This window comes from Taudactylus pleione, unplaced genomic scaffold (assembly GCF_031769625.1).
Source record: "Taudactylus pleione unplaced genomic scaffold, aTauple2 ptg000843l, whole genome shotgun sequence".
Taxonomy (NCBI): Eukaryota; Metazoa; Chordata; class Amphibia; order Anura; family Myobatrachidae; genus Taudactylus; species Taudactylus pleione.
The window spans coordinates 1812360-1826411 of NW_028285245.1; positions in this window are offsets into that span (position 1 = coordinate 1812360).

Sequence of the window (14052 nt, forward strand, 5' to 3'; positions counted from 1 at the left end):
ACGACGGTAAAGAATGGCGATGAGTGATATTATTTAACACGAGGGTAAAAATGGCTCTGAGTGATAATATTTACCACGTGGGTAAAGAATGGCGATGAGTGATAATATTTACCACAAGGGTATAGAATTGCGATGAGTGATAATATTTACCACGTGGGTAAAGAATGGCGATGAGTGATAATAATTACCACGAGGGTATAGAATGTCGATGAGTGATAATATTTACCACGTGGGTAAAGAATGGCGATGAGTGATAATATTTACCACAAGGGTATAGAATGGCGATGAGTGATAATATTTACCATGTGGGTAAAGAATGGCGATGAGTGATAATAATTACCACGAGGGTATAGAATGGCGATGAGTGATAATATTTACCATGAGTGTAAAGAATGGCGTTGAGTGATAATATTTACCAAGAGGGTAAAGAATGGCGATGAGTGATAATATTTACCATTAGAGTAAAGAATGGCGCTGAGTGATAATATTAACCACGTGGGTACAGAATGGCAATGAGTGATAATATTTACATCAAGGGTAAAGAATGGCGATGAGTGATAATATTTACCATGTGGGAAAAGAATGGCGATGTGTGATAATATTTACCACGAGTGTAAAGAATGGCGATGAGTGATAATATTTACCACGTGGGTAAAGAATGGCGATGAGCGATAATATTTACCATGTGGGTAAAGAATGGCGATGTGTGATATTATTTACCTCGTGGGTAAAGAATGGCGCTGAGTGATAATATTTACCACGAGGGTAAAGAATGGCGATGAGTGATAATATTTACCACAAGGGTAAAGAATAGAGATGAGTGATGATATTTACCACGTGGGTAAAGAATGGCGATGAGTGATAATATTTACCACGTGGGAAAAGAATGGCGATGAGTGATAATATTTACCACGAGGGTAAAGAATGGCGATGAGTGATAATATTTACCACGAGGGTAAAGAATGTCGATGTGTGATAATATTTACCACGTGGGTAAAGAATGGCGATGAGTAATAATAATTACCATGAGGGTATAGAATGGTGATGAGTGATAATATTTACCACGAGTGTAAAGAATGGCGTTGAGTGATAATATTTACCAAGAGGGTAAAGAATGGCGATGAGTGATAATATTTACCACGAGGGTAAAGAATGGCGCTGAGTGATAATATTTACCACATGGGTAAAGAATGGCGATGAGTGATAATATTTACCTCAAGGGTAAAGAATGGCGATGAGTGATAATATTTACCATGTGGGTAAAGAATGTCGATGAGTGATAATATTTACCTCGTGGGTAAAGAATGGTGCGGAGTAATAATATTTACCACATGGGAAAAGAATGGCGATGTGTGATAATATTTACCACGAGGTTAAAGAATGGCGATGAGTGATAATATTTACCATGTGGGTAAAGAATGGCGATGAGCAATAATATTTACCACGTGGGTAAAGAAAGGCGATGTGTGATATTATTTACCACGTGGGTAAAGAATGGCGCTGAGTGATAATATTTACCACGAGGTTAAAGAATGGCAATGAGTGATAATATTTACCACGAGGGTAAAGAATGGCGATGTGTGATAATATTTACCACGTGGGTAAAGAATGGCGATGAGTGATAATATTTACCACGAGGGTAAAGAATGGCGATGAGTGATAATATTTACCATGAGGGTAATGAATAGCGATGAGTGATAATATTTACCACGAGGGTAAAGAATGGCGATGAGTGATAATATTTACCTTGAGGGTAAAGAATGGCGATGAGTGATAATATTTACCACAAGGGTAAAGAATGGCGTTGAGTGATAATATTTACCACGTGGGTAAAGAATGGCGATGAGTGATAATATTTACCACGTGGGAAAAGAATGGCGATGAGTGATAATATTTACCACGTTGGTAAAGAATGGCGATGTGTGATAATATTTACCACGAGGGTAAAGAATGGCAATGAGTGATAATATTTACCACGAGGGTAAAGAATGGTGATGAGTGATATTATTTACCACGAGGGTAAAGAATGGCTCTGAGTGATAATATTTACCACGTGGGTAAAGAATGGCGATGAGTGATAATATTTACCACAAGGGTATAGAATGGCGATGACTGATAATATTTACCACGTGGGTAAAGAATGGCGATGAGTGATAGTATTTACCTCAAGGGTAAAGAATGGCGATGAGCGATAATATTTACCATGTGGGTAAAGAATGGCGATGAGCGATAATATTAACCACGTGGGTAAAGAAAGGCGCTGAGTAATAATATTTACCACGTGGGTAAAGAATGCCGCTGAGTAATAATATTTACCACTTGGGAAAAGAATGGCGATGTGTGATAATATTTACCACGAGAGTAAAGAATGGCGATGAGTGATAATATATACCACGAGTGTAAAGAATGACGATGAGTGATAATATTTACCACGTTGGAAAAGAATGGCGATGAGTGATAATATTTACCATGTGGGTAAAGAATGGCGATGTGTGATAATATTTACCACGAGGGTAAAGAATGGCAATGAGGGATAATATTTACCACGTGGGTAAAGAATGGCGATGAGTGATAATATTTACCATGTGTGTAAAGAATGGCGATGAGTGATAATATTTACGAAGTGGGTAAAGAATGGCGATGAGTGATATTATTTACCACGAGGGTAAAGTATGGCGCTGAGTGATAATATTTACCAAGAGGGTAAAGAATGGCGATGAGTGATAATATTTACCACGAGGGTAAAGAATGGCGCTGAGTGATAATATTTACCACGAGAGTTAAGAATGGTGCTGAGTGATAATATTTACCACGTGGGTAAAGAATGGCGATGAGTGATAATATTTACCTCAAGGGTAAAGAATGGCGATGAGTGATAATATTTACCATGTGGGTAAAGAATGGCGATGAGCGATAATATTTACCACGTGGGTAAAGAAAGGCACTGAGTAATAATATTTACCACATGGCTAAAGAATGGCGCTGAGTAATAATATTTACCACATGGGAAAAGAATGGCCATGTGTGATAATATTTACCACAAGGGTAAAGAATGGCGATGAGTGATAATATTTACAACGTGGGTAAAGAATGGCGATGTGTGATATTATTTACCACGTGGGTAAAGAATGGCGATGTGTGATATTATTTACCACGTGGGTAAAGAATGGTGCTGAGTGATAATATTTACCAGGAGGGTAAAGAATGGCAATGAGTGATAATATTTACCACGAGGGTAAAGAATAGAGATGTGTGATAATATTTACCACGTGGGTAAAGAATGGTGATGAGTGATAATATTTACCACGAGGGTAAAGAATGGCGATGAGTGATAATATTTACCATGAGGGTAATGAATAGCGATGAGTGATAATATTTACCACGACGCTAAGGAATGGCGATGAGTGATATTATTTAACACGAGGGTAAAGAATGGCTCTGAGTGATAATATTTACCACGTGGGTAAAGAATGGCGATGAGTGATAATAATTACCACGAGGGTATAGAATGTCGATGAGTGATAATATTTACCACGTGGGTAAAGAATGGCGATGAGTGATAATATTTACCACAAGGGTATAGAATGGCGATGAGTGATAATATTTACCATGTGGGTAAAGAATGGCGATGAGTGATAATAATTACCACGAGGGTATAGAATGGCGATGAGTGATAATATTTACCACGAGTGTAAAGAATGGCGTTGAGTGATAATATTTACCAAGAGGGTAAAGAATGGCGATGAGTGATAATATTTAACATTAGAGTAAAGAATGGCGCTGAGTGATAATATTAACCACGTGGGTACAGAATGGCAATGAGTGATAATATTTACCTCAAGGGTAAAGAATAGCGATGAGTGATAATATTTACCATGTGGGAAAAGAATGGCGATGTGTGATAATATTTACCACGAGGGTAAAGAATGGCGATGAGTGATAATATTTACCACGTGGGTAAAGAATGGCGATGAGCGATAATATTTACCATGTGGGTAAAGAATGGCGATGTGTGATATTATTTACCTCGTGGGTAAAGAATGGCGCTGAGTGATAATATTTACCACGAGGGTAAAGAATGGCGATGAGTGATAATATTTACCACAAGGGTAAAGAATAGAGATGAGTGATGATATTTACCACGTGGGTAAAGAATGGCGATGAGTGATAATATTTACCACGTGGGAAAAGAATGGCGATGAGTGATAATATTTACCACGAGGGTAAAGAATGGCGATGAGTGATAATATTTACCACGAGGGTAAAGAATGTCGATGTGTGATAATATTTACCACAAGGGTAAAGAATGGCAATGAGTGATAATATTTACCACGTGGGTAAAGAATGGTGATGAGTGATAATATTTACCACGTGGGTAAAGAATGGCGATGTGTGATAATATTTACCACTAGGGTAAAGAATGGCAATGAGTGATAATATTTACCACGAGGGTAAAGAATGGCAATGAGTGATAATATTTACCAAGTGGGTAAAGAATGGCGATGACCGATAATATTTACCTCGTGGGTAAAGAGTGGTGATGTGTGATATTATTTACCACGTGGATAAAGAATGGCGCTGAGTGATAATATTTACCACGAGGGCAAAGAATGGCAATGAGTGATAATATTTACCACATGGGAAAAGAATGGCGATGTGTGATAATATTTACCATGTGGGTAAAGAATGGCGATGAGTGATAATATTTACCATGAGGGTAAAGAATAGCGATGAGTGATAATATTTACCATGAGGGTAAAGAATAGCGATGAGTGATAATATTTACCACGAGGGTAAAGAATGGCGAGGAGTGATAATATTTACCACGTGGGTAAAGATTGGCGATGAGTGATAATATTTACCACATGGTTAAAAATTGGCGATGAGTGATAATAATTACCACGAGGGTAAAGAATGGCGATGAGTGATAATATCTTCCACAAGGGTAAAGAATGGCAATGAGTGATAATATTTACCACAAGGGTAAAGAATGGCGATGAGTGATAATATTTACCATGTGGGTAAAGAATGGCGATGAGCGATAATATTTACCATGTGGGTAAAGAGTGGCGATGAGCGATAATATTAACCACGTGGGTAAAGAATGGCGCTGAGTAATAATATTTACCACATGGGTAAAGAATGGCGATGAGTGATAATATTTACCACGAGGGTAAAGAATGGCACTGAGTGACAATATTTACCACATGGGTAAAGAATGGCGATGAGTGATAATATTTACCACAAGGGTAAAGAATGGCGATGAGTGATAATATTTACCACGAGGGTAAAGAATGGCGATGAGTGATAATATTTACCACGTGGTTAAAGAATGGCCCTGAGTGATAATATTTACCACGAGGGTAAAGAAAGGCGATGAGTGATAATATTTACCACGTGGGTAAAGATTGGTGATGAGTGATAATATTTACCACGTGGGTAAAGAATGGCGATGGGTGATAATATTTACCACGAGGGTAAAGAATGGCGATGAGTGATAATATTTACCACGAGGGTAAAGAATAGCGATGAGTGATAATATTTACCACGCGGGTAAAGAATGGCGATGAGTGATAATATTTACCATGTGGGTAAAGAATGGCGATGAGTGATAATACTAACCATGTGGGTAAAGAATGGCATTGAGTGATAATATTTACCATGTGGGTAAAGAAAGGTGCTGAGTGATAATACTTACCAAGTGGGTAAAGAATGGCGATGAGTGATAATATTTACCATGAGTGTAAAGAATGTCGATGAGTGATAATAATTACCACGAGGGTATAGAATGGCGATGAGTGATAATATTTACCACGAGTGTAAAGAATGGCGTTGAGTGATAATATTTACCAAGAGGGTAAAGAATGGCGATGAGTGATAATATTTACCACGAGGGTAAAGAATGGCGCTGAGTGATAATATTTACCACGTGGGTAAAGAATGGCGATGAGTGATAATATTTACCTCAAGGGTAAAGAATGGCGATGAGTGATAATATTTACCATGTGGGTAAAGAATGGCGATGAGCGATAATATTAACCACGTGGGTAAAGAATGGCGCTGAGTAATAATATTTACCACATGGGTAAAGAATGGCGCTGAGTAATAATATTTACCACGTGGGAAAAGAATGGCGATGTGTGATAATATTTACCACGAGGGTAAAGAATAGCGATAAGTGATAATATTTACCATGTGGGTAAAGAATGGCGATGTGTGATATTATTTACCACGTGGGTAAAGAATGGCGCTGAGTGATAATATTTACCACGAGGTTAAAGAATGGCAATGAGTGATAATATTTACCACGAGGGTAAAGAATGGCGATGTGTGATAATATTTACCACGTGGGTAAAGAATGGCGATGAGTGATAATATTTACCACGAGGGTAAAGAATGGCGATGAGTGATAATATTTACCATGAGGGTAATGAATAGCGATGAGTGATAATATTTACCACGAGGGTAAAGAATGGCGATGTGTGATAATATTTACCACGAGGGTAAAGAATGGCAATGAGTGATATTATTTACCACGTGTGTAAAGAATGGCGATGAGTGATAATATTTACCATGTGGGTAAAGAATTTCGATGAGTGATAATATTTACGACGTGGGTAAAGAATGGCGATGAGTGATAATATTTACCACGAGGGTAAAGAATGGCGCTGAGTGATATTATTTACCACAAGGGCAAAGAATGGCACTGAGTGATAATACTTACCACGAGGGTAAAGAATGGCGATGAGTGATAATATTTACCATGATGGTAAAGAATGGTGTTGAGTGATAATATTTACCACGAGGGTAAAGAATGGCGATGAGTGATAATATTTACCACGTGGGTAAAGAATGGCGATGAGTGATAATATTTACCATGTGGGTAAAGAATGGTGATGAGTGATAATACTAACCATGTGGGTAAAGAATGGCATTGAGTGATAATATTTACCATGTGGGTAAAGAAAGGTGCTGAGTGATAATACTTACCATGTGGGTAAAGAATGGCGATGAGTGATAATATTTACGACATGGGTAAAGAATGGCGATGAGTGATAATATTTACCACGAGGGTAAAGAATGGCGCTGAGTGATAATATTTACCACGTGGGTAAAGAATGGCGATGAGTGATAATATTCACCACATGGGTAAAGAATGGCGATGAGTGATAATATTTACCACGAGGGTAAAGAATGGCACTGAGTGACAATATTTACCACGTGGGTAAAGAATGGCGATGAGTGATAATATTTACCACAAGGGTAAAGAATGGCGATGAGTGATAATATTTACCACAAGGGTAAAGAATGGCGATGAGTGATAATATTTACCACGTGGTTAAAGAATGGCCCTGAGTGATAATATTTACCACGAGGGTAAAGAATGGCGATGAGTGATAATATTTACCATGTGGGTAAAGATTGGTGATGAGTGATAATATTTACCACGTGGGTAAAGAATGGCGATGGGTGATAATATTTACCACGAGGGTAAAGAATGGCGATGAGTGATAATATTTACCACGAGGGTAAAGAATGGCGATGAGTGATAATATTTACCACGAGGGTAAAGAATGGCGATGAGTGATAATATTTACCACGTGTGTAAAGAATGGCGATGAGTGATAATATTTACCATGTGGTTAAAGAATGGCGATGAGTGATAATACTAACCATGTGGGTAAAGAATGGCATTGAGTGATAATACTAACCATGTGGGTAAAGAATGGCATTGAGTGATAATATTTACCATGTGGGTAAAGAAAGGTGCTGAGTGATAATACTTACCATGTGGGTAAAGAATGGCGATGAGTGATAATATTTACCACGAGGGTAAAGAATGGCAATGAGTGATAATATTTACCACGAGGGTAAAGAATGGTGATGAGTGATATTATTTACCACGAGGGTAAAGAATGGCTCTGAGTGATAATATTTACCACGTGGGTAAAGAATGGCGATGAGTGATAATATTTACCACAAGGGTATAGAATGGCGATGAGTGATAATATTTACCATGTGGGTAAAGAATGGCGCTGAGTGATATTATTTACCACGAGGGCAAAGAATGGCACTGAGTGATAATACTTACCACGAGGGTAAAGAATGGCGATGAGTGTTAATATTTACCATGATGGTAAAGAATGGCGTTGAGTGATAATATTTACCACGAGGGTAAAGAATGGCGATGAGTGATAATATTTACCACGTGGGTAAAGAATGGCGATGAGTGATAATATTTACCATGTGGGTAAAGAATGGTGATGAGTGATAATACTAACCATGTGGGTAAAGAATGGCATTGAGTGATAATATTTACCATGTGGGTAAAGAAAGGTGGTGAGTGATAATACTTACCATGTGGGTAAAGAATGGCGCTGAGTGATAATATTTACCACGAGAGTTAAGAATGGTGCTGAGTGATAATATTTACCACGTGGGTAAAGAATGGCGATGAGTGATAATATTTACCTCAAGGGTAAAGAATGGCGATGAGTGATAATATTTACCATGTGGGTAAAGAATGGCGATGAGCGATAATATTTACCACGTGGGTAAAGAAAGGCACTGAGTAATAATATTTACCACATGGCTAAAGAATGGCGCTGAGTAATAATATTTACCACATGGGAAAAGAATGGCCATGTGTGATAATATTTACCACAAGGGTAAAGAATGGCGATGAGTGATAATATTTACAACGTGGGTAAAGAATGGCGATGTGTGATATTATTTACCACGTGGGTAAAGAATGGCGATGTGTGATATTATTTACCACGTGGGTAAAGAATGGTGCTGAGTGATAATATTTACCACGAGGGTAAAGAATGGCAATGAGTGATAATATTTACCACGAGGGTAAAGAATAGAGATGTGTGATAATATTTACCACGTGGGTAAAGAATGGTGATGAGTGATAATATTTACCACGAGGGTAAAGAATGGCGATGAGTGATAATATTTACCATGAGGGTAATGAATAGCGATGAGTGATAATATTTACCACGACGGTAAAGAATGGCGATGAGTGATATTATTTAACACGAGGGTAAAGAATGGCTCTGAGTGATAATATTTACCACGTGGGTAAAGAATGGCGATGAGTGATAATATTTACCACAAGGGTATAGAATTGCGATGAGTGATAATATTTACCACGTGGGTAAAGAATGGCGATGAGTGATAATAATTACCACGAGGGTATAGAATGTCGATGAGTGATAATATTTACCACGTGGGTAAAGAATGGCGATGAGTGATAATATTTACCACAAGGGTATAGAATGGCGATGAGTGATAATATTTACCATGTGGGTAAAGAATGGCGATGAGTGATAATAATTACCACGAGGGTATAGAATGGCGATGAGTGATAATATTTACCATGAGTGTAAAGAATGGCGTTGAGTGATAATATTTACCAAGAGGGTAAAGAATGGCGATGAGTGATAATATTTACCATTAGAGTAAAGAATGGCGCTGAGTGATAATATTAACCACGTGGGTACAGAATGGCAATGAGTGATAATATTTACATCAAGGGTAAAGAATGGCGATGAGTGATAATATTTACCATGTGGGAAAAGAATGGCGATGTGTGATAATATTTACCACGAGGGTAAAGAATGGCGATGAGTGATAATATTTACCACGTGGGTAAAGAATGGCGATGAGCGATAATATTTACCATGTGGGTAAAGAATGGCGATGTGTGATATTATTTACCTCGTGGGTAAAGAATGGCGCTGAGTGATAATATTTACCACGAGGGTAAAGAATGGCGATGAGTGATAATATTTACCACAAGGGTAAAGAATAGAGATGAGTGATGATATTTACCACGTGGGTAAAGAATGGCGATGAGTGATAATATTTACCACGTGGGAAAAGAATGGCGATGAGTGATAATATTTACCACGAGGGTAAAGAATGGCGATGAGTGATAATATTTACCACGAGGGTAAAGAATGTCGATGTGTGATAATATTTACCACGTGGGTAAAGAATGGCGATGAGTAATAATAATTACCATGAGGGTATAGAATGGTGATGAGTGATAATATTTACCACGAGTGTAAAGAATGGCGTTGAGTGATAATATTTACCAAGAGGGTAAAGAATGGCGATGAGTGATAATATTTACCACGAGGGTAAAGAATGGCGCTGAGTGATAATATTTACCACGTGGGTAAAGAATGGCGATGAGTGATAATATTTACCTCAAGGGTAAAGAATGGCGATGAGTGATAATATTTACCATGTGGGTAAAGAATGTCGATGAGTGATAATATTTACCTCGTGGGTAAAGAATGGTGCGGAGTAATAATATTTACCACATGGGAAAAGAATGGCGATGTGTGATAATATTTACCACGAGGTTAAAGAATGGCGATGAGTGATAATATTTACCATGTGGGTAAAGAATGGCGATGAGCAATAATATTTACCACGTGGGTAAAGAAAGGCGATGTGTGATATTATTTACCACGTGGGTAAAGAATGGCACTTAGTGATAATATTTACCACGAGGTTAAAGAATGGCAATGAGTGATAATATTTACCACGAGGGTAAAGAATGGCGATGTGTGATAATATTTACCACGTGGGTAAAGAATGGCGATGAGTGATAATATTTACCACGAGGGTAAAGAATGGCGATGAGTGATAATATTTACCATGAGGGTAATGAATAGCGATGAGTGATAATATTTACCACGAGGGTAAAGAATGGCGATGAGTGATAATATTTACCTTGAGGGTAAAGAATGGCGATGAGTGATAATATTTACCACAAGGGTAAAGAATGGCGTTGAGTGATAATATTTACCACGTGGGTAAAGAATGGCGATGAGTGATAATATTTACCACGTGGGAAAAGAATGGCGATGAGTGATAATATTTACCACGTTGGTAAAGAATGGCGATGTGTGATAATATTTACCACGAGGGTAAAGAATGGCAATGAGTGATAATATTTACCACGAGGGTAAAGAATGGTGATGAGTGATATTATTTACCACGAGGGTAAAGAATGGCTGTGAGTGATAATATTTACCACGTGGGTAAAGAATGGCGATGAGTGATAATATTTACCACAAGGGTATAGAATGGCGATGAGTGATAATATTTACCACGTGGGTAAAGAATGGCGATCAGTGATAGTATTTACCTCAAGGGTAAAGAATGGCGATGAGCGATAATATTTACCATTTGGGTAAAGAATGGCGATGAGCGATAATATTAACCACGTGGGTAAAGAAAGGCGCTGAGTAATAATATTTACCACGTGGGTAAAGAATGCCGCTGAGTAATAATATTTACCACTTGGGAAAAGAATGGCGATGTGTGATAATATTTACCACGAGAGTAAAGAATGGCGATGAGTGATAATATATACCACGAGTTTAAAGAATGACGATGAGTGATAATATTTACCACGTTGGAAAAGAATGGCGATGAGTGATAATATTTACCATGTGGGTAAAGAATGGCGATGTGTGATAATATTTACCACGAGGGTAAAGAATGGCAATGAGGGATAATATTTACCACGTGGGTAAAGAATGGCGATGAGTGATAATATTTACCATGTGGGTAAAGAATGGCGATGAGTGATAATATTTACGAAGTGGGTAAAGAATGGCGATGAGTGATATTATTTACCACGAGGGTAAAGTATGGCGCTGAGTGATAATATTTACCAAGAGGGTAAAGAATGGCGATGAGTGATAATATTTACCACGAGGGTAAGGAATGGCGCTGAGTGATAATATTTACCACGAGAGTTAAGAATGGTGCTGAGTGATAATATTTACCACGTGGGTAAAGAATGGCGATGAGTGATAATATTTACCTCAAGGGTAAAGAATGGCGATGAGTGATAATATTTACCATGTGGGTAAAGAATGGCGATGAGCGATAATATTTACCATGTGGGTAAGGAAAGGCACTGAGTAATAATATTTACCACATGGCTAAAGAATGGCGCTGAGTAATAATATTTACCACATGGGAAAAGAATGGCCATGTGTGATAATATTTACCACAAGGGTAAAGAATGGCGATGAGTGATAATATTTACAACGTGGGTAAAGAATGGCGATGTGTGATATTATTTACCACGTGGGTAAAGAATGGCGATGTGTGATATTATTTACCACGTGGGTAAAGAATGGTGCTGAGTGATAATATTTACCACGAGGGTAAAGAATGGCAATGAGTGATAATATTTACCACGAGGGTAAAGAATAGAGATGTGTGATAATATTTACCACGTGGGTAAAGAATGGTGATGAGTGATAATATTTACCACGAGGGTAAAGAATGGCGATGAGTGATAATATTTACCATGAGGGTAATGAATAGCGATGAGTGATAATATTTACCATGACGCTAAGGAATGGCGATGAGTGATATTATTTAACACGAGGGTAAAGAATGGCTCTGAGTGATAATATTTACCACGTGGGTAAAGAATGGCGATGAGTGATAATATTTACCACAAGGGTATAGAATTGCGATGAGTGATAATATTTACCACGTGGGTAAAGAATGGCGATGAGTGATAATAATTACCACGAGGGTATAGAATGTCGATGAGTGATAATATTTACCACGTGGGTAAAGAATGGCGATGAGTGATAATATTTACCACAAGGGTATAGAATGGCGATGAGTGATAATATTTACCATGTGGGTAAAGAATGGCGATGAGTGATAATAATTACCACGAGGGTATAGAATGGCGATGAGTGATAATATTTACCACGAGTGTAAAGAATGGCGTTGAGTGATAATATTTACCAAGAGGGTAAAGAATGGCGATGAGTGATAATATTTACCATTAGAGTAAAGAATGGCGCTGAGTGATAATATTAACCACGTGGGTACAGAATGGCAATGAGTGATAATATTTACCTCAAGGGTAAAGAATGGCGATGAGTGATAATATTTACCATGTGGGAAAAGAATGGCGATGTGTGATAATATTTACCATGAGGGTAAAGAATGGCGATGAGTGATAATATTTACCACGTGGGTAAAGAATGGCGATGAGCGATAATATTTACCATGTGGGTAAAGAATGGCGATGTGTGATATTATTTACCTCGTGGGTAAAGAATGGCGCTGAGTGATAATATTTACCACGAGGGTAAAGAATGGCGATGAGTGATAATATTTACCACAAGGGTAAAGAATAGAGATGAGTGATGATATTTACCACGTGGGTAAAGAATGGCGATGAGTGATAATATTTACCACGTGGGAAAAGAATGGCGATGAGTGATAATATTTACCACGAGGGTAAAGAATGGCGATGAGTGATAATATTTACCACGAGGGTAAAGAATGTCGATGTGTGATAATATTTACCACAAGGGTAAAGAATGGCAATGAGTGATAATATTTACCACCTGGGTAAAGAATGGTGATGAGTGATAATATTTACCACGTGGGTAAAGAATGGCGATGTGTGATAATATTTACCACTAGGGTAAAGAATGGCAATGAGTGATAATATTTACCACGAGGGTAAAGAATGGCAATGAGTGATAATATTTACCAAGTGGGTAAAGAATGGCGATGACCGATAATATTTACCTCGTGGGTAAAGAATGGTGATGTGTGATATTATTTACCATGTGGATAAAGAATGGCGCTGAGTGATAATATTTACCACGAGGGCAAAGAATGGCAATGAGTGATAATATTTACCACATGGGAAAAGAATGGCGATGTGTGATAATATTTACCATTTGGGTAAAGAATGGCGATGAGTGATAATATTTACCATGAGGGTAAAGAATAGCGATGAGTGATAATATTTACCATGAGGGTAAAGAATAGCGATGAGTGATAATATTTACCACGAGGGTAAAGAATGGCGAGGAGTGATAATATTTACCACGTGGGTAAAGATTGGCGATGAGTGATAATATTTACCACATGGTTAAAAATTGGCGATGAGTGATAATAATTACCACGAGGGTAAAGAATGGCGATGAGTGATAATATCTTCCACAAGGGTAAAGAATGGCAATGAGTGATAAT